General features: G+C 47.5%; 2 long non-coding RNA genes across 3 annotated transcripts; both read left to right on the top strand.

The window, feature by feature from the left end:
- Nucleotides 1-4359: 4359 nt before the first annotated feature.
- Nucleotides 4360-22799, top strand: LOC118938826. 2 transcript variants are annotated; one of them, XR_005036185.1, is made up of 3 exons: nucleotides 4360-5516; nucleotides 5550-5603; nucleotides 22077-22799. It is a non-coding gene; the product is annotated as an uncharacterized LOC118938826 (long non-coding RNA). The 2 variants fall into 2 exon arrangements; XR_005036184.1 differs by having other exon boundaries at nucleotides 5550-5657.
- On the top strand, nucleotides 17792-20814 carry LOC110510812. The gene is made up of 3 exons (XR_005036186.1): nucleotides 17792-18010; nucleotides 19224-19286; nucleotides 20391-20814. It is a non-coding gene; the product is annotated as an uncharacterized LOC110510812 (long non-coding RNA).

Raw genomic sequence — 22799 nt, 5'->3', positions numbered from 1 at the left:
GGTATTGTATCATAGATACTCCTTGTTGTTGTTGTTGTTTAGTGTGTTGGTATTGTATCATAGATACTCCTTGTTGTTGTTGTTGTTTAGTGTGTTGGTATTGTATCATAGATACTCCTTGTTGTTGTTGTTGTTTTGTGTGTTGGTATTGTATCATAGATACTCCTTGTTGTTGTTGTTGTTTAGTGTGTTGGTATTGTAACATAGATACTCCTTGTTGTTGTTTAGTGTGTTGGTATTGTAACATAGATACTCCTTGTTGTTGTTTAGTGTGTTGGTATTGTATCATAGATACTCCTTGTTGTTGTTTAGTGTGTTGGCATTGTAACATAGATACTCGTTGTTGTTGTTTAGTGTGTTGGTATTGTATCATAGATACTCCTTGTTGTTGTTTAGTGTGTTGGTATTGTATCATAGATACTCCTTGTTGTTGTTGTTTTGTGTGTTGGTATTGTATCATAGATACTCCTTGTTGTTGTTGTTTTGTGTGTTGGTATTGTATCATAGATACTCCTTGTTGTTGTTTAGTGTGTTGGTATTGTATCATAGATACTCCTTGTTGTTGTTGTTTTGTGTGTTGGTATTGTATCATAGATACTCCTTGTTGTTGTTGTTTTGTGTGTTGGCATTGTAACATAGATACTCCTTGTTGTTGTTGTTGTTTAGTGTGTTGGTATTGTATCATAGATACTCCTTGTTGTTGTTGTTGTTTGTGTGTTGGTATTGTAACATAGATACTCCTTGTTGTTGTTTAGTGTATTGGTATGGTAACATAGATACTCTTTGTTACGTGTGTTGGTGCCCTTGACCTCTGTGTACATAACGCCTCAGTAAAGTGTGACAGGATGAAATCTCAGAAGGTCCGTAGGAGACCCGAGTCCTGCCACGCCTATCACCCTCAGGTCAGCACCCCGTATTGGTCCACTGCTTCCCAATAACCTCACTTCAAGTGGATGGATTGACATCAGAAGAGAACATGTGTTGTACTATTCTCATAGCTCCTTTAATTTCAAACTGGCTGTAACTGTGTTAACGATTGATTTCAGGAAAACGCCAAGGAGTGTGGAGGAGCATCGCAGATCTACCTGTCTGTTTCTCTCTTCCTCACCTGTCTCACTGCCTCCTTCACCTGTCTCAAGGCCTCCACGCTGGTCTTCCGATGACAGACAGACAGCTACCTAGCATAAACCCCGCCCCCTCTGGAAATCTCTCTAGAATGTTCCAGAATGCCTGATCTTAGCATGCCTGCTACTGCTTGCGTTATCTTTATCAATCAATATGACTATATGATTTAAGTTATGATATTGATCATTTTGGCTGATGGACTGAGAGGAATAAGCTGTTGACTGACACCATGTTTGATGACTTTACAATCACAGAGAGCTGTTGACTGACACCATGTTTGATGACTTTACAATCACAGAGAGCTGTTGACTGACTCCATGTTTGATGACTTTACAACCACAGAGAGCTGTTGACTGACTCCATGTTTGATGACTTTACAATCACAGAGAGCTGTTGACTGACTCCATGTTTGATGACTTTACAAACACAGAGAGCTGTTGACTGACTCCATGTTTGATGACTTTACAATCACAGAGAGCTGTTGACTGACTCCATGTTTGATGACTTTACAAACACAGAGAGCTGTTGACTTCAGATGTTTGATGACTTTACAATCACAGAGAGCTGTTGACTGACTTCATGTTTAATGACTTTACAATCACAGAGAGCTGTTGACTGACTCCATGTTTGATGTCTTTACAATCACAGAGAGCTGTTGACTTCAGATGTTTGATGTCTTTACAATCAGAGAGATGTTGACTGACTCCATATTTGATGTCTTTACAATCACAGAGAGCTGTTGACTTCAGATGTTTGATGTCTTTACAATCAGAGAGAGCTGTTGACTGACTTCATGTTTGATGACTTTACAATCAGAGAGATGTTGACTGACTCCATATTTGATGTCTTTACAATCACAGAGAGCTGTTGACTTCAGATGTTTGATGTCTTTACAATCACAGAGAGCTGTTGACTGACTCCATGTTTGATGACTTTACAAACACAGAGAGCTGTTGACTTCAGATGTTTGATGACTTTACAATCACAGAGAGCTGTTGACTGACTCCATGTTTGATGACTTTACAATCACAGAGAGCTGTTGACTGACTCCATGTTTGATGTCTTTACAATCACAGAGAGCTGTTGACTTCAGATGTTTGATGTCTTTACAATCAGAGAGATGTTGACTGACTCCATATTTGATGTCTTTACAATGACAGAGAGCTGTTGACTTCAGATGTTTGATGTCTTTACAATCACAGAGAGCTGTTGACTTCAGATGTTTGATGTCTTTACAATCAGAGAGCTGTTGACTGACTCCATGTTTGATGTCTTTACAATCACAGAGAGCTGTTGACTTCAGATGTTTGATGTCTTTAGAATCAGAGAGCTGTTGACTGACTTCATGTTTGATGACTTTACAATCACAGAGAGCTGTTGACTGACTCCATGTCTGATGACTTTACAATCACAGAGAGCTGTTGACTGACTTCATGTTTAATGACTTTACAATCACAGAGAGCTGTTGACTGACTCCATGTTTGATGTCTTTACAATCACAGAGAGCTGTTGACTGACTCCATGTCTGATGACTTTACAATCACAGAGAGCTGTTGACTGACTTCATGTTTAATGACTTTACAATCACAGAGAGCTGTTGACTGACTCCATGTTTGATGTCTTTACAATCACAGAGAGCTGTTGACTGACTCCATGTTTGATGTCTTTACAATCACAGAGAGATGTTGACTGACTCCATGTTTGATGTCTTTACAATCACAGAGAGCTGTTGACTTCAGATGTTTGATGACTTTACAATCACAGAGAGCTGTTGACTGACTCCATGTTTGATGACTTTCAATCACAGAGAGCTGTTGACTGACTCCATGTCTGATGACTTTACAATCACAGAGAGCTGTTGACTGACTTCATGTTTAATGACTTTACAATCACAGAGAGCTGTTGACTGACTCCATGTCTGATGACTTTACAATCACAGAGAGCTGTTGACTTCAGATGTTTGATGACTTTACAATCACAGAGAGCTGTTGACTGACTCCATGTTTGATGACTTTACAATCACAGAGAGATGTTGACTGACTTCATGTTTAATGACTTTACAATCACAGAGAGCTGTTGACTGACTCCATGTTTGATGACTTTACAACCACAGAGAGCTGTTGACTGACTCCATGTTTGATGACTTTACAATCACAGAGAGCTGTTGACTGACTCCATGTTTGATGACTTTACAATCACAGAGAGCTGTTGACTGACTCCATGCTTGATGTCTTTACAATCACAGAGAGCTGTTGACTGACTCCATGTTTGATGACTTTACAATCACAGAGAGCTGTTGACTGACTCCATGTTTGATGACTTTACAATCACAGAGAGCTGTTTACTGACTCCATGTTTGATGACTTTACAATCAGAGAGAGCTGTTGACTGACTCCATGTTTGATGACTTTACAATCACAGAGAGCTGTTGACTGACTCCATGTTTGATGACTTTACAATCACAGAGAGCTGTTGACTGACTCCATGTTTGATGACTTTACAATCACAGAGAGATGTTGACTGACTCCATGTTTGATGACTACAATCACAGAGAGCTGTTGACTGACTCCATGTTTGATGACTTTACAATCACAGAGAGCTGTTGACTGACTCCATGTTTGATGACTTTACAATCACAGAGAGCTGTTGACTGACTCCATGTTTAATGTCTTTACAATCACAGAGAGCTGTTGACTGACTCCATGTTTGATGACTTTACAATCACAGAGAGCTGTTGACTGACTCCATGTTTGATGTCTTTACAATCACAGAGAGCTGTTGACTGACTTCATGTTTGATGACTTTACAATCACAGAGAGCTGTTGACTGACTCCATGTTTGATGTCTTTACAATCACAGAGAGCTGTTGACTGACTCCATGTTTGATGTCTTTACAATCACAGAGAGCTGTTGACTGACTCCATGTTTGATGACTTTACAATCACAGAGAGCTGTTGACTGACTCCATGTTTGATGACTACAATCACAGAGAGCTGTTGACTGACTCCATGTTTAATGTCTTTACAATCACAGAGAGCTGTTGACTGACTCCATGTTTGATGTCTTTACAATCACAGAGAGCTGTTGACTGACTTCATGTTTGATGACTTTACAATCACAGAGAGCTGTTGACTGACTCCATGTTTAATGTCTTTACAATCACAGAGAGCTGTTGACTGACTCCATGTTTGATGTCTTTACAATCACAGAGAGCTGTTGACTGACTTCATGTTTGATGACTTTACAATCACAGAGAGCTGTTGACTGACTCCATGTTTGATGTCTTTACAATCACAGAGAGCTGTTGACTGACTCCATGTTTGATGACTTTACAATCACAGAGAGCTGTTGACTGACTCCATGTCTGATGACTACAATCACAGAGAGATGTTGACTGACTCCATGTTTGATGTCTTTACAATCACAGAGAGCTGTTGACTGACTCCATGTCTGATGACTTTACAATCACAGAGAGCTGTTGACTGACTCCATGTCTGATGACTACAATCACAGAGAGCTGTTGACTGACTCCATGTCTGATGTCTTTACAATCACAGAGAGCTGTTGACTGACTCCATGTTTGATGTCTTTACAATCACAGAGAGCTGTTGACTGACTCCATGTTTGATGACTTTACAATCACCAAAGTTGTTCTTCTTTGGACAACCGTTCTAAAACCATGAAAGGGCTTTTTGGTTTCTTCTTCTTCAGTGTCTGATAAGAGAACATTCTAGTGTTTCTATGCAAAAGGAAACATGCTTTATTTGACCGTGGAAAGATCCAGTATCTCCAATACGATTCTAAAGGACTTGACTTTGCAATAAGACCATGGAAGACTATCAGTCTGTGGATGATGTGTTTTATAAATGGTTTTGATAAAATAATACTCTGGATTCATGCATGTGTTGTCTGTTTACCTTAAGCCATGAAATGGAGGAAGAACCTTGAATAAGGCAGAGGCATCTTTAAACAGTGATATATTTCAGATAGTAGAATCAGTGACCCCTGCTGGTTGGAATATGACATTGCAGGATGGTGATGAATAAACTGGAGGCTGGCTGGCTGGCTGAAGGATGGATGAACACAATGGACTCAACTTCCACATTGTTCTGTTCATAACTCATCAGTCTTTGGTCTACACACCACAAACACATCAAGTATCTACTATTAAATGTGGGCTGGGTTTTCACTGTTGGAAATGGATGGACTGCTTCAGGAAAAACCTTCAAGTCACATATCATATATGCAATCTAAGACTTACTAAACCAGTTGACTTAGTTGGCTTACTGCAAAACAAGAACCATTACTGACCACCTACTTCTGTGTTGGACTACTAGGTGGAACAGCCATTCTGTTAGAAGGAACAACGTTACAATGTGATGGACTACTAGGTGGAACAACGTTACAATGTGATGGACTACTAGGTGGAACAGTCATTCTGTTAGAAGGAACAACGTTACAATGTGATGGACTACTAGGTGGAACAGGCATTCTATTAGAAGGAACAACGTTACAATGTGATGGACTACTAGGTGGAACAGCCATTCTGTTAGAAGGAACAACGTTACAATGTGTTGATATCAGGATCTCCAAGGTGTCTTTCATCTGAGTTTTACTGTTTGACTCCAAAGACTTATGATGGTTTATAGTTTTTAGCTAAATTCATGCATTCAATTATTATATTTTTCATGACATAATCTCTTCTTTCTAATTCAAATGCCTTTAGTGATGAATGAAATTAGTATAAAATGCATCATTGAGAATAATAGGATGGGATACTACTAGTATTGCTGCTGGACATTAAACACTACTGTCAGATGTTACTGTCTAGTGATTTTCTAAGTGGTGTTTTTTATCAGTCTGTCCCTTTCACTTTGACAGTGATGCTCTAATGATGTCATATCATCATGTGGTAACTGTCCTCATGATGCTGTATTGTTGATAAAAGATGCTGTTGCCAATGTGTATGTATGTAATGTGATGTCCTGAGTCCTGTGTGTCTTCTGTGTGTCTGGCTTGGCTTGTGTCCCACATGGTACCCTTTAACCCTATGTAGTGCACTACTTTTGACCAGGGCCCATAGGGAATAGGGAACCCTTTGGAACACAAGCTGAGAGTCTAGGAGGATATATGATTCACACAGCACAGTTTGATTGACATGTAGGATAATCTGCAATGGATCAGTAATAATACAATGAATAAACTTCCCCTTTTATTTTAAAGTTGTTCTCAGTTTTGATGGTTGAATTTTATCCATGTAATTTATCCTGTCAGTTATGACATGTTATTTATCCTGTATCATCGTCTAATTAACATATTCATCAGTGTCTCTACTCAAACCTCAAAACACTCAAATATTGTATTTTCTTCAGTGGTTTGTTTTTATTTCTGTAATGCTTCAGGGAAAAGTGAAGGTGTAACGATGTACACTGAGAGTCAGGAAGAAAGTTCTGGAAGTGAAGACATTTAATAAATAAACACAACAAGACACACGAACAGCCCACCAAGATGACACAGATACAGAGGGGAGTGAGGGGAGACAGGGGGCAGCGGTACTCTAGGGGGAGTAGTGGGGAGGGGAGGCAGGGTGCAGCGGTACTCTAGGGGGAGTAGTGGGGAGGGGAGGCAGGGTGCAGCGGTACTCTAGGGGGAGTAGTGAGGAGGCAGGGTGCAGCGGTACTCTAGGGGGAGTGGTGGGGAGGGGAGGCAGGGGGCAGCGGTACTCTAGGGGGAGTAGTGGGGAGGGGAGGAAGGGTGCAGCGGTACTCTAGGGGGAGTAGTGGGGAGGCAGGGTGCAGCGGTACTCTAGGGGGAGTAGTGAGGAGGGGAGGCAGGGTGCAGCGGTACTCTAGGGGGAGTAGTGGGGAGGGGAGGCAGGGTGCAGCGGTACTCTAGGGGGAGTGGTGGGGAGGGGAGGCAGGGGGCAGCGGTACTCTAGGGGGAGTAGTGGGGAGGGGAGGCAGGGTGCAGCGGTACTCTAGGGGGAGTAGTGGGGAGGGGAGGCAGGGTGCAGCGGTACTCTAGGGGGAGTAGTGGGGAGGGGAGACAGGGGGCAGCGGTACTCTAGGGGGAGTAGTGGGGAGGGGAGGCAGGGTGCAGAGGTACTCTAGGGGGAGTAGTGGGGAGGGGAGGCAGGGTGCAGCGGTACTCTAGGGGGAGTAGTGAGGAGGGGAGGCAGGGTGCAGCGGTACTCTAGGGGGAGTAGTGGGGAGGGGAGGCAGGGTGCAGCGGTACTCTAGGGGGAGTAGTGAGGAGGGGAGGCAGGGTGCAGCGGTACTCTAGGGGGAGTAGTGGGGAGGGGAGGCAGGGTGCAGCGGTACTCTAGGGGGAGTAGTGAGGAGGGGAGGGGAGGCAGGGAGCAGCGGTACTCTAGGGGGAGTAGTGAGGAGGGGAGGCAGGGTGCAGCGGTACTCTAGGGGGAGTAGTGGGGAGGGGAGGCAGGGTGCAGCGGTACTCTAGGGGGAGTAGTGGGGAGGGGAGGCTGGGTGCAGCGGTACTCTAGGGGGAGTAGTGGGGAGGGGAGACAGGGTGCAGCGGTACTCTAGGGGGAGTAGTGGGGAGGGGAGACAGGGAGCAGCGGTACTCTAGGGGGAGTAGTGGGGAGGGGAGGGGAGGCAGGGAGCAGCGGTACTCTAGGTGGAGTAGTGAGGAGGGGAGGCAGGGTGCAGCGGTACTCTAGGGGGAGTAGTGAGGAGGGGAGACAGCGGTACTCTAGGGGGAGTAGTGGGGAGGGGAGGGGAGGCAGGGTGCAGCGGTACTCTAGGGGGAGTAGTGAGGAGGGGAGGGGAGGCAGGGAGCAGCGGTACTCTAGGGGGAGTAGTGGGGAGGGGAGGCAGGGGGCAGCGGTACTCTAGGGGGAGTAGTGGGGAGGGGAGGCAGGGTGCAGCGGTACTCTAGGGGGAGTAGTGGGGAGGGGAGGCAGGGTGCAGCGGTACTCTAGGGGGAGTAGTGGGGAGGGGAGGCAGGGTGCAGTGGTACTCTAGGGGGAGTAGTGGGGAGGGGAGGGGAGGCAGGGAGCAGCGGTACTCTAGGGGGAGTAGTGGGGAGGGGAGGCAGGGAGCAGCGGTACTCTAGGGGGAGTAGTGGGGAGGGGAGGGGAGGCAGGGAGCAGCGGTACTCTAGGGGGAGTAGTGGGGAGGGGAGGCAGGGAGCAGCGGTACTCTAGGGGGAGTAGTGAGGAGGGGAGGCAGGGTGCAGCGGTACTCTAGGGGGAGTAGTGGGGAGGGGAGGGGAGGCAGGGAGCAGCGGTACTCTAGGGGGAGTAGTGGGGAGGGGAGGCAGGGAGCAGCGGTACTCTAGGGGGAGTAGTGAGGAGGCAGGGTGCAGCGGTACTCTAGGGGGAGTAGTGGGGAGGGGAGGCAGGGGGCAGCGGTACTCTAGGGGGAGTAGTGGGGAGGGGAGGGGAGACAGGGTGCAGCGGTACTCTAGGGGGAGTAGTGGGGAGGGGAGACAGGGTGCAGCGGTACTCTAGGGGGAGTAGTGGGGAGGGGAGGGGAGGCAGGGTGCAGCGGTACTCTAGGGGGAGTAGTGGGGAGGGGAGGCAGGGGGCAGCGGTACTCTAGGGGGAGTAGTGAGGAGGGGAGGCAGGGTGCAGCGGTACTCTAGGGGGAGTAGTGGGGAGGGGAGACAGGGTGCAGCGGTACTCTAGGGGGAGTAGTGGGGAGGGGAGGCAGGGGGCAGCGGTACTCTAGGGGGAGTAGTGAGGAGGGGAGGCAGGGTGCAGCGGTACTCTAGGGGGAGTAGTGGGGAGGGGAGGGGAGTCAGGGAGCAGCGGTACTCTAGGGGGAGTAGTGGGGAGGGGAGGCAGGGGAGACAGGGTGCAGCGGTACTCTAGGGGGAGTAGTGGGGAGGGGAGGCAGGGTGCAGCGGTACTCTAGGGGGAGTAGTGGGGAGGGGAGGCAGGGTGCAGCGGTACTCTAGGGGGAGTAGTGGGGAGGGGAGGCAGGGTGCAGCGGTACTCTAGGGGGAGTAGTGGGGAGGGGAGACAGGGTGCAGCGGTACTCTAGGGGGAGTAGTGGGGAGGGGAGGCAGGGTGCAGCGGTACTCTAGGGGGAGTAGTGGGGAGGGGAGGGGAGTCAGGGAGCAGCGGTACTCTAGGGGGAGTAGAGGGGAGGGGAGACAGGGGGCAGCGGTACCCTAGGGGGAGTAGTGGGGAGGGGAGTCAGGGTGCAGCGGTACTCTAGGGGGAGTAGTGGGGAGGGGAGACAGGGGGCAGCGGTACTCTAGGGGGAGTAGTGGGGAGGGGAGGCAGGGTGCAGCGGTACTCTAGGGGGAGTAGTGGGGAGGGGAGGCAGGGTGCAGCGGTACTCTAGGGGGAGTAGTGGGGAGGGGAGGCAGGGGGCAGCGGTACTCTAGGGGGAGTAGTGGGGAGGGGAGGCAGGGGAGACAGGGTGCAGCGGTACTCTAGGGGGAGTAGTGGGGAGGGGAGGCAGGGTGCAGCGGTACTCTAGGGGGAGTAGTGGGGAGGGGAGGGGAGACAGGGGGCAGCGGTACTCTAGGGGGAGTAGTGGGGAGGGGAGGCAGGGTGCAGCGGTACTCTAGGGGGAGTAGTGGGGAGGGGAGACAGGGTGCAGCGGTACTCTAGGGGGAGGGGAGGGGAGGGGAGGCAGGGTGCAGCGGTACTCTAGGGGGAGTAGTGGGGAGGGGAGGCAGGGTGCAGCGGTACTCTAGGGGGAGTAGTGGGGAGGGGAGGCAGGGTGCAGCGGTACTCTAGGGGGAGTAGTGGGGAGGGGAGGCAGGGTGCAGCGGTACTCTAGGGGGAGTAGTGGGGAGGGGAGGGGAGGCAGGGTGCAGCGGTACTCTAGGGGGAGTAGTGGGGAGGGGAGGCAGGGTGCAGCGGTACTCTAGGGGGAGTAGTGGGGAGGGGAGGCAGGGTGCAGCGGTACTCTAGGGGGAGTAGTGGGGAGGGGAGGGGAGGCAGGGTGCAGCGGTACTCTAGGGGGAGTAGTGGGGAGGGGAGGCAGGGTGCAGCGGTACTCTAGGGGGAGTAGTGGGGAGGGGAGGCAGGGTGCAGCGGTACTCTAGGGGGAGTAGTGGGGAGGGGAGGGGAGGCAGGGTGCAGCGGTACTCTAGGGGGAGTAGTGGGGAGGGGAGGGGAGGGGAGGGGAGGCAGGGTGCAGCGGTACTCTAGGGGGAGTAGTGGGGAGGGGAGTGGAGACAGGGTGCAGCGGTACTCTAGGGGGAGTAGTGGGGAGGGGAGGCAGGGGGCAGCGGTACTCTAGGGGGAGTAGTGGGGAGGGGAGGGGAGGCAGGGTGCAGCGGTACTCTAGGGGGAGTAGTGGGGAGGGGAGGGGAGGGGAGGCAGGGTGCAGCGGTACTCTAGGGGGAGTAGTGGGGAGGGGAGGCAGGGGGCAGCGGTACTCTAGGGGGAGTAGTGAGGAGGGGAGACAGGGTGCAGCGGTACTCTAGGGGGAGTAGTGGGGAGGGGAGTCAGGGAGCAGGGGTACTCTAGGGGGAGTAGTGGGGAGGGGAGGCAGGGGGCAGCGGTACTCTAGGGGGAGTAGTGAGGAGGGGAGACAGGGTGCAGCGGTACTCTAGGGGGAGTAGTGGGGAGGGGAGGCAGGGTGCAGCGGTACTCTAGGGGGAGTAGTGGGGAGGGGAGGGGAGGCAGGGAGCAGCGGTACTCTAGGGGGAGTAGTGGGGAGGGGAGACAGGGTGCAGCGGTACTCTAGGGGGAGTAGTGGGGAGGGGAGGCAGGGTGCAGCGGTACTCTAGGGGGAGTAGTGGGGAGGGGAGTCAGGGGGCAGCGGTACTCTAGGGGGAGTAGTGGGGAGGGGAGGCAGGGTGCAGCGGTACTCTAGGGGGAGTAGTGGGGAGGGGAGGCAGGGTGCAGCGGTACTCTAGGGGGAGTAGTGGGGAGGGGAGGCAGGGTGCAGCGGTACTCTAGGGGGAGTAGTGGGGAGGGGAGGCAGGGTGCAGCGGTACTCTAGGGGGAGTAGTGGGGAGGGGAGACAGGGTGCAGCGGTACTCTAGGGGGAGTAGTGGGGAGGGGAGGCAGGGAGCAGCGGTACTCTAGGGGGAGTAGTGGGGAGGGGAGTCAGGGGGCAGCGGTACTCTAGGGGGAGTAGTGGGGAGGGGAGGCAGGGTGCAGCGGTACTCTAGGGGGAGTAGTGGGGAGGGGAGGCAGGGTGCAGCGGTACTCTAGGGGGAGTAGTGGGGAGGGGAGACAGGGTGCAGCGGTACTCTAGGGGGAGTAGTGGGGAGGGGAGGCAGGGTGCAGCGGTACTCTAGGGGGAGTAGTGGGGAGGGGAGACAGGGTGCAGCGGTACTCTAGGGGGAGTAGTGGGGAGGGGAGGCAGGGGGCAGCGGTACTCTAGGGGGAGTAGTGGGGAGGGGAGGGGAGGGGAGACAGGGTGCAGCGGTACTCTAGGGGGAGTAGTGGGGAGGGGAGGCAGGGTGCAGCGGTACTCTAGGGGGAGTAGTGGGGAGGGGAGGCAGGGTGCAGCGGTACTCTAGGGGGAGTAGTGGGGAGGGGAGGGGAGGCAGGGTGCAGCGGTACTCTAGGGGGAGTAGTGGGGAGGGGAGGCAGGGGGCAGGGTGCAGCGGTACTCTAGGGGGAGTAGTGGGGAGGGGAGGCAGGGTGCAGCGGTACTCTAGGGGGAGGGGAGGGGAGGGGAGGCAGGGTGCAGCGGTACTCTAGGGGGAGTAGTGGGGAGGGGAGGCAGGGTGCAGCGGTACTCTAGGGGGAGGGGAGGGGAGGGGAGGCAGGGTGCAGCGGTACTCTAGGGGGAGTAGTGGGGAGGGGAGGCAGGGTGCAGTGGTACTCTAGGGGGAGTAGTGGGGAGGGGAGGGGAGGCAGGGTGCAGCGGTACTCTAGGGGGAGTAGTGAGGAGGGGAGGGGAGGCAGGGGGCAGCGGTACTCTAGGGGGAGTAGTGGGGAGGGGAGGCAGGGTGCAGCGGTACTCTAGGGGGAGTAGTGGGGAGGGGAGGCAGGGTGCAGTGGTACTCTTGGGGGAGTAGTGGGGAGGGGAGGCAGGGTGCAGCGGTACTCTAGGGGGAGTATTGGGGAGGGGAGGCAGGGAGCAGGGGTCCTCTTGGGGGAGAAGAGGTGAGTGTGGTAGAGGACAGCCCAGTCTGGTGTATCAGAGATGAGGGGAGACAGAGGACAGCCCAGTCTGGTGTATCAGAGATGAGGGGAGACAGAGGACAGCCCAGTCTGGTGTATCAGAGATGAGGGGAGACAGCAACTGAGAGGGTCTCTGTCCCTTTGATGGCCCTGTTGGTGTCCACTCTGTCTCTCTGTGTGTGTCCTGTTCTTCGCTGTCAGGGACAAAGGGGGGTTGTTGTGGATATTGAGGGGGGTGGAGTTAGTAGTCTTTTGGCAGCATGACCCTGCGACCCCCCATGAAATAACACAAGGTGATCTTCCTTCTGAAAGGAATGTTGTCCAGGTCCTCCACTGCCACCCTCTTGTTGCCCCTGACGCTGCTCTCCTCCTGGTCGTACATGGGGCACATGTAGGCTGTTCGCCTCAGGGCGTAGATGTCCACCTCGTCCTCGTCGTCCCACGGCTGGTAGGGCTGCTGGGAGGGAACGGCTGACTTGACCAGACGGGGTCTCATCATGGCCAGCTCTAGGTCACGGGGGATATGCCTCAGACCCAGGCTAGACCTCTGGACTCTGACTCCTTTAAATTACATTACATGAGGTTACATTCATTTATTAATAATTCATTTATGAATGTATTAAAACATAACAATCATCTTCCTGGTCGTACATCAGCAAACAACATATACAATATTGACAATATATTCATAGACAGAATGTGTCATTGCACAAAGAGAAGTGCTGACCTTTCTTTCTCTTCTTCTTGGTCTTTTCATCCCAGGCGTTGGCACTGACAAGGGACACGTTGCCCTGGCCCAGGGAGGGCAGCAGTTTGGGCCGGGGGGCCACCTGGGGTTTGGGGACCTTCTTTGGAGGAGGAGCATCCCGCTGGGCTCTCCTGGCCAGCAGGGGTCCTGTCTGGACGAAGGCCTCGGGCCTGATGATGTCCCTGGGTGGGCTGCTGCTCCCTCTGGCAGCCTCCTCTGGCTGGGCAGCTTTCGGCATGGAGAGAACAAACACATTGTTGCTGAAGCTGCATGACTCTGAAAGGGCCGGCTCCTCCAGGGTCAGAGGGCAGGTAGGACGGGACTCAGGCTGGACTACGTCCACATTGCTGGTGGTGATGCTCACAAGACTGGTAGGTTGGGACTCGAGCATAACGGAACACACAGGATTACTAGGCTTAACTTTTCTCCTAGTGGTGCTCCGAGGGTTGCTAGGCCTTCCCTCAGGTCTGGAAGGCTGAATATCATGCTGGACCAGGCCGACTGGTCTAACAGGCCGTCTAGTGGGGCCCAGAGGGTTGCTAGGCCTCCCCTCAGGTTTGGAAGGCTGTACATCAGGCTGGACCAGGCCCACTGGTCTAACAGGCCGTCTAGTGGTTCGCCGAGGGTTGCTAGGCCTCCCCTCAGGTCTGGAAGGCTGTACATCAGGTTGGACCAGGCGTACGGGGCTAACAGGCCGTCTAGTTTGGCGTTGAGGGTTGCTAGGCCTCCCCTCAGGTCTAGTGATGCTGACAGGCATTCTAGGTGTCATCTCATTCTGGTACAGGCTCTCTGGGCTGTTGGGCCGTGAATCAGGCAGAAGCTTGTAGTTCTTCAGAACCTCAGTGAAGGAAAGCTCCTTGTTGCGCCTGCGTCTGTTGGTTTTGGCAGGTAGCTGGGAGCTGCTGCTGTTAAACCAACCGGGAGATTCACGACATCCATCCTGGACTGGAACCAGGGACTGGAGGTCTCTCCTCTTTCTGTGGGCAGCTGTGGGCCTCTTGGGCCTGATTTCGTCAGGAGGGGGAGCACGAGGTACAACATGCAGGGAGGGGAACGCTGAGGGCCTGAAAGAGGAGGCCATCACTGGGGCCTGGCTGACCTCTTCTCTCTCCAGCAGCACTCTGTTAGAAGGACAGAGTAGCGGAACACCGATGGACCTTGGTCCTCCAGACCCATTCAGGTTGGGCCTCCTATTCATCATTCACTGGTCTGCAGGATTCTAATCAGAATGCTCCTTCTAGTCTTGAATACTTGGAATAGGAAGTGGCTTTCAGCACCATTAAACTCTATAAAGAGAGAGTCACAGAAACAACTTTGTTTAGTATTTGGGGAAATGTTTTTCATGTTATTAAAGTCTCTTGTCTAATATCATCAAATTCAGTTCTGAGTTGAAATAATTATTTGGGACAAGGTATATTCATTAAAATTTAACAACTTTGTTCAATTCATTTCTAAAAGCCTAGCTATATCTGGCGCTCAATAAATCTGTTGTCTATCCCCTCATTTATCCGATAAACAGGCGGACGGGGGTACTTACCGTTCACCTTGCAGTTCAATCAGCTAATGATCCTCATTTCACCAGTGGCAGCTTGGTGTTTGATCATTACGTCATCAGAGGCATTTTATATTGTGACGCAACAATGCCAAGCATCAACCTTCCTGTCATGGCTGCCCCTGTAGTTTAATATGTCAACGAAGTGTATTAATCAATCAGACAATCAATGAATGACTGAATTAGTGAAGCAATTTCTAATAAATCAGCTTAAGTGTACTGACATCATTTATGGACGAGACTAACAATTACGAAAACGCATCAAATCAATGATGCGTAAAAGTAGATTCGCTCCCACATAGTAAAGTTCGACAACGAACCACTTTAGTGGGTCAATAAACTATCCAAGACTTTGGACGAGGTATATTTGTCCCTATACTGTAGGACAGGCTACTTATATATGAGGAACCTGCGACCATAAAGACTGTTATGCCGTTTTATATAAAATAATCCAACAGGCTTCTTCTACATACGCGTCTTACTCTTTCCTGTGTTCATCTCCCTCGACTAGATATATCTATTCTGTGGCCACCACACGTTTTATATGTCATGTTTGTCTTGTAGCTGACAGTGGGGTGAAGACAGGAGCGCAGTTCAGCTGACACGAAGGCGCGGACTGGAGGAATCCGACATGGAGACCTGACGCCACTTTCTGATTGGCCTACTTTAAAATGAACATAAATATTATCGTAACATACTGGAGGTTGGGCTCAGTGTTCAAGTGTTGGATTTACACATGTTGATATAGAGAAATATAGTCTAATAGTGGATCGTCCTTCTGCAGTGTTGGATTTACACATGTTGATATAGAGAAATATAGTCTAATAGTGGATCGGCCTTCTGCAGTGTTGGTGGGGTAAATACAACTGCTGATGTGCTTTGGCCTGTATTCTTTTTGCATGTTATTATTTTAAAATATTTCGGGATTTCCTTTTCATTTATTAACCAATTACTTATTCAATAATTCGTGTATTTATTTAGCTTATCTTGTTTACATGTAATACCCTATGGCCTGACCATAGAAATAAGAATGAATAGAACAGACATGGAAGCTCTAACCCTGGCAATTGACTGGTATTTATATTTATTTAGGATCCATATTCATTCTTGCCAAGGCAGCAGCTACTCTTCCTGGAGTCCAGCAACATTTTGTTACATTACAGCCTCATTCTAAAATGGATGAACAACGTTTTAGCAGCATTGAAGGTGCCAAAGAACACAGTGGCCTCCATCATTCTTAAATGGAAGAATTTTAGAACCACTAAGACTCTTCCTAGAGCTGTCAGCCAGGACAAACTGAGCAATCGGGGAGAAAGGCCTTGGTCAGTCACCAAGATCAGATGGTTACACTGACTGCGCTCCAGAGTTCCTCTCTGCAGATGGGAAAAGCTTCCAGAAAGAGAACCATATCTTCAGCACTCCACTAATCAGGCTTTTATAGTGGAGCTGGCAGACGGAAGCCACTCCTTTGTAAAAGGCACATGACAGCCCGCTTGGAGTTTGCCAAAAGGCACCTAAAGACTCTCAGATCATGACAAGATCCTCTGGTCTGATGAAACCAAGATTGAACATGGTGGTGGCAGCATCATACTGTGGGGATGTTTTCAGCAACAGGGACTGGGAGACTAGTTAGAATCAAGGGAAAGATGAACAGAGCAAAGTACAGAGACACAATCTATTTTACAATAGTTATATTTTGTTTGTTTTTAGTCCTTCCTCTATTTCTGATGTCCATCCAGTTTGATTTCTATTGGTAACTGTGCTATTTCACAACATTTCTGAACCTTTATACATTTTACAGACCCGTATGTTTTACATTGGTTATCTTGTTATTAGTCCCACCCTTATTAGTCCCACCCTTCAGCTCCATCCAACCTCTCCCATCGATCTCTCAACACCATCCATTTTGGATTTCTATTTGCCATATATTTTTCACCTGTGCTCCTTTCTATTCTCATAGCTTCTACAGATTGTAAATAAAAAAAATTGCTAAAATAATTATTATATTATTGATTGATTGACTATGGCTTTTCAAATCACCCAGTATTGCTATCTGCAGCGTTAGTTGCAATTCTTCAGCCATTCCTGGACCTGTGACCAAAAACGAGCTACATATAGACAATACCAAAATAAATGACCTAATGACTCTGCCTCCTCACAGCAGAATCTGCAGAGCTGGGAAGACTGTATCCCACCATATATATATATATATATAACATTCGATTGGTTGCAATAATTTTGTATAGTAATTTAAATAGAAAAATTCGAAGTTTTGAATCCGCGGTTGTTTTGCGTATCAATTCATAAACCATGTGTCATGGAATGGGTTCATCGAAAATCTCTTCCCAACTATTTTGCCATTTATATGGCACAGCTGTCAGTTTTTTGGTCCTTCAATTAAATTGGTAAATGTTTTTATTTATCACACTTTTCTTTAACCATTTACGTTCTTTAATACAGGGCCGACATACAAGTTCCTTACTTTTTCACCTTCTACTTGCCTCTTCCATTTTTGTAGTAATGCTGCAATTAGTTGGTTGTAATTTTGGGTAGAGCAGACATTTCCATATGTCTGTGTTAGCTGCATGTGTGACAACTCCACCAGTCCTATTTATGATATCATTCACTGAAATGATACCTTTTTTTAAACATTTTTTCGTTTTTAAATTTTTTTTTTTACAATTAGTATTTAAGTTGAACCACTATTTGTTGTATTATTTGTTCTGTCTTTTCAGGTGGATTAAACTGAAATTACAACCAATTTTCTAAGGCTTGTTTAAAAAAAGAATATTTTGGAGATTATTTCCTTTTCAAACAACCGAAAGTGAGCAGGTGTAATCTGAATAAAGGGGAAAAGGCCATTCTTGAACATAGGATGAGACATTCCTACCAATTTACTGGAGAACCAGTTTGGATTTAAGTATAACTTTTGTATGACTGATGCCTTTAGTGAGAGGTCCAATGCTGTAATGTTGTAATGACATGACTAGATCATAAAGGAACAATTGTCCAGACAGAGGGTTGAGTTTACGAATGTACGGTTTATTAACCCAACTCCCCACAGGCTACTGTTTGGCCGCAGCCCACGACAAATTATTCTCTTGTGAAAGCCAGACATAAGAGAGAGAACAACGTCTAAACCTGGTCTTAACTTCCAATGCTCCCTGCCCAACCCCCCTCCACGCCTCTCCACCAACCACCAGGAAGCCCGGCATCAGAACGTTCCAGGCATTCCTGTGATTGGCAGATAGCAGGTTGATTGGCATGTCGAACCCCGCGAACACTGGGTACTGGTAAGTACTACACAACCAACTAATAGACTAACACATAACACACAGCTGTCTGTCTGGGTCGCTATAATATTTAATAATATCTGTCCTCCGAATTCATATTTGTTATATACTATAAAAAATGACCCACGGGTTTAGTAAATATTGCAAAAGAAAATCAATGATTTTTACTAAAAACGTTTCAACAGACGTCGTCTTGATCTTTCTCCTCTGGAAAGGCCATGTGGCAGGTAACGACCAAACTATCACTTGGAATGTAGTTTGGATTTATTTACACATATTTTCAACGAAATGTCAAAAAATATTCGTTAAATAATATTATTCAAGTACGAAAAGCCTTTAGTTAGTTATATCGCCAGAGTAAGTTATATATTTGCACGTTGATAAACTAGCTAGTTAACTAGTGGTGGGCATGCTACTAACTAGTAAGTTAGCAGTGCATTTACGTGCCTCAGTGCTGTTTATAACTTTTGTCATTTTTGTGTACGTTTCATATGAACCGAAATAGCATTGTAACATATTAGCTACCTAGCTTACCAATATGCATCGTCAGCAAACATTACAGTAGAGCTGAACACATGTGCCCCTGCAAGGTAATGTTTGCCTGCTAGGCAAGCTAATGTAAACTCACCCCATTCCGTACAAACTTGCGCAACCGCGACATTCAAACGAGGCTAGAAAGAAAACTAAGTCAAAACCTGACTAGGTTTCTATTCATGCGTTGATCAACATCGTAATGGCTCTCTAGTATTGGAGAAAAGTTGAAAAAATGGACCCTCTGTTACATCTTGATCTGTCATGTCGTAACGTACAGCATGCATAAATCAACTATTTCTGTCTTACAATCTCTCTCCACCAGGTGTAGCACTTCTATCATCCTTTAAAAACAAGAAAGTGGTGGGGGATACCTAGTCATTTTTTTCGTCATCATTGCATTCTATCATCATTCTCAAAGCCGCTGTTTACTTCTAAGATCACTTTAGCACCGCCCTAAAAACCCAATTAAAATTCGACACAAACCTTCCAATAGGTATGTAATGACACGTTATATAAACTCTTTAATAGTGTTTTATTTACATTTTAGAGGCGATAAGGTGATAAGTTGGACAGCGAGTGGGGAAAAAAGCAGTTTTCCCACACATCTCTCCTTCTCACGCATTAGCTTCGCTTCCCCACCGGCCATTTTTAAAAAGACCCGACGGAGCTCATTGCCTGCTTGAATTATGCAGAAACGGGCAGCGTTTAGGTCATGTCATTTATTCTGTTGGAAAGGGGAGAAATTGTGCTTTACAATGTTTTTGGGGCGCTAAAATAAGGGCAATTGTACGGACCAAGGCGATGTACGAGTTTACGTGAGTTTACGTTAGCTATCTAAAGCTGAAGTCATTTGAGTGTTATTTTCCTGACATTGTCATAGATTTTAATACAACTTCTCTTCTTTAGGTATAGGTGTTCAGACGTTCCTGAGTACTGGACAGACCATATTTTCCAGAATACATTGACAAGGTATGTCAATATATTGAAATGTCTGTGTTTTCTTTGTAACTCACATAAGGGCTTGTAGGGCCCCATGATTTCCCCAATGTTGAAAACTCAGACTGAATCCTATGGAATCCAGAAATTGAAACAGAATACAGGTTCCCCTCAGACAGGATACACAGGATATTTTTATTAGATTGGCTATGTGCAGTGATCTGTGAGCTGCTCTGACAGCTGGTGCTTAAAGCTAGTAAGGGAGATATGAGTCTCCAGCTTCAGTGATTTTTGCAGTTCCTTCCAGTCATTGGCAGCAGAGAACTGGAAGGAAAGGCAGCCAAAGGATGACTTGGCTTTGGGGGTGACCAGAGAGATATACCTGCTGGAGCGCGTGCTACGGGTGGGTGCTGCTATGGTGACCAGTGAGCTGCGATAAGGTGGGGCTTGACCTAGCAGAGACTTGTAGATGACCTGGAGCCAGTGGGTTTGGCGACGAGAGTGAAGCGAGGGCCAGCCAACGAGAGCGTACAGGTTGAGGTGGTGGGTAGTATATGGGGCTTTGGTGACAAAACGGATGGCACTGTGATAGACCGCATCCAATTTGTTGAGTAGAGGGTTGGAGGCTATTTTATAAATGACATCGCCAAAGTCGACGATCGGTTGGATGGTCAGTTTTACGAGGGTATGTTTGGCAGCATAAGTGAAGGATGCTTTGTTGCGAAATAGGAAGCCGATTCTAGATTTACATTTTGGATTGGAGATGCTTAATGTGAGTCTGGAAGGAGAGTTTACAGTCTAACCAGACACATAGAATATGTGGATAACTACAAATACCTAAGTCAGAGCCGTCCAGAGTAGTGATGCTGGACGGGTATTTTATAAACTGTATTTTTAAATCAACCAAATGGATTGAACATGTTAACCCAGTGTTCCTAGGCCGTCATTGAAAATCAGAATTTGTTCTTAACTGACTTGCCTAGTTAAATGAAGGATAAACAACAACAAAAAATCATAGTTTTCACAGTTATTTCATGTGATGGGAGGACCAAGAAGAAGAAAGGTTAGCACTTCTCCTTGTGTAATAACACTTTTCATTATACCACTGGCTGTAACTGTGTTAACAAATGATTTCAGGAAAACGCCAAGGAGTGTGGAGATGCATCGCAGATCTACCTGTCTGTCTCTCTCTTCTTCACCTGTCTCACTGCCTCCTTCACCTGTCTCAAGACCTCCACGCTGGTCTTCCGATGACAGACAGACAGCTACCTAGCCTAAACCCCGCCCACCCCTCTGAATTGGTATCTCCCTGGAATGTTCCAGAATCCCTGAACTTAGCATGCCTGCTGCTGTTTGCGTCATCTTTATCAATCAATATGACTATGATTTAAGTTATGATATTGATCATTTTGGCTGTTGGACTGAGAGGAATAAGCTGTTGACTGACTCCATGTTTGATGTCTTTACAACCACAGAGAGCTGTTGACTGACTCCATGTTTGATGACTTTACAATCACAGAGAGCTGTTGACTGACTCCATGTTTGATGTCTTTACAATCACAGAGAGCTGTTGACTGACTCCATGTTTGATGTCTTTACAACCACAGAGAGCTGTTGACTGACTCCATGTTTGATGACTTTACAATCACAGAGAGCTGTTGACTGACTCCATGTTTGATGACTTTACAATCACAGAGAGCTGTTGACTGACTCCATGTTTGATGACTTTACAATCACAGAGAGATGTTGACTGACTTCATGTTTAATGACTTTACAATCACAGAGAGATGTTGACTGACTTCATGTTTAATGACTTTACAATCACAGAGAGATGTTGACTGACTTCATGTTTAATGACTTTACAATCACAGAGAGATGTTGACTGACTCCATGTTTAATGACTTTACAATCACAGAGAGCTGTTGACTGACTCCATGTTTAATGACTTTACAATCACAGAGAGCTGTTGACTGACTCCATGTTTAATGACTTTACAATCACAGAGAGCTGTTGACTGACTCCATGTTTGATATCTTTACAATCACAGAGAGCTGTTGACTGACTCCATGTTTGATGTCTTTACAATCACAGAGAGATGTTGACTTCAGATGTTTGATGACTTTACAACCTTCAAAGTTGTTCTTCTTTGGACAACCGTTCTAAAACCATGAAAGGGCTTTTTGGTTTCTTCTTCTTCAGTGTCTGATAAGAGAACATTCTAGTGTTTCTATGCAAAAGGAAACAAGCTTTATTTGACCGTGGAAAGATCCAGTATCTCCAATACGATTCCAAAGGACTTGACTTTGGAATAAGACCATGGAAGACTATCAGTCTGTGGATGATGTGTTTTATAAATGGTTTTGATAAATAATAATCTGGATTCATGCATGTGTTGTCTGTTTACCTTAAGCCATGAAATGGAGGAAGAACCTTGGATAAGGCAGAGGCATCTTTGAACAGTGATACAATTCAGATAGTAGAATCAGTGACCCCTGCTGGTTGAAATATGACATTGCAGGATGGTGATGAATCAACTGGAGGCTGGCTGGCTGCTGAAGGATGGATGAACACAATGGACTCAACTTCCACATTGTTCTGTTCATAACTCATCAGTCTTTGGTCTACGCACCACAAACACATCAAGTATCTACTATTAAATGTGGGCTGGGTTTTCACTGTTGGAAACGGATGGACTGCTTCAGGAAAAACCTTCAAGTCACATATCATATATGCAATCTAAGACTTACTAAACCAGTTGACTTAGTTGGCTTACTGCAAAACAAGAACCATTACTGACCACCTACTTCTGTGTTGGACTATTAGGTGGAACAGTCATTCTGTTAGAAGGAACAACGTTACAATGTGTTGATATCAGGATCTCCAAGGTGTCTTTCATCTGAGTTTTACTGTTTGACTCCAAAGACTCTTATGATGGTTTATAGTTTTTAGCTAAATTCATGCATTAAATTATTATATTTTTCACGACAATCTCTTCTTTCTAATTCAAATGCCTTTAGTGATGAATGAAATTAGTATAAAATGCATCATTGAGAATAATAGGATGGGATACTACTAGTATTGCTGCTGGACATTAAACACTACTGTCAGATGTTACTGTCTAGTGATTTTCTAAGTGGTGTTTTTTATCAGTCTGTCCCTTTCACTTTGACAGTGATGCTCTAATGATGTCATATCATCATGTGGTAACTGTCCTCATGATGCAGTATTGTTGATAAAATATGCTGTTGCCCATGTGTATGTATGTAATGTGATGTCCTGAGTCCTGTGTGTCTTCTGTGTGTCTGGCTTGGCTTGTGTCCCACGTGGTACCCTTTAACCCTATGTAGTGCACTACTTTTGACCAGGGCCCATAGGGAATAGGGAACCATTTGGAACACAGCCTGAGAGTCTAGGAGGCAATATGATTCACACAGCACAGTTTGATTGACATGTAGGATAATCTGCAATGGATCAGTAATAATACAATGAATAAACTTCCCCTTTATTTTAAAGTTGTTCTCAGTTTTGATGGTTGAATTTTATCCA

The sequence above is a fragment of the Oncorhynchus mykiss genome, chromosome 15 (assembly GCF_013265735.2).
Source record: "Oncorhynchus mykiss isolate Arlee chromosome 15, USDA_OmykA_1.1, whole genome shotgun sequence".
In the NCBI taxonomy this organism is placed as follows: domain Eukaryota; kingdom Metazoa; phylum Chordata; class Actinopteri; order Salmoniformes; family Salmonidae; genus Oncorhynchus; species Oncorhynchus mykiss.
The sequence above is the reverse complement of the archived record's forward strand: the minus strand, read 5'-3'. Positions and strand labels throughout refer to the sequence as shown.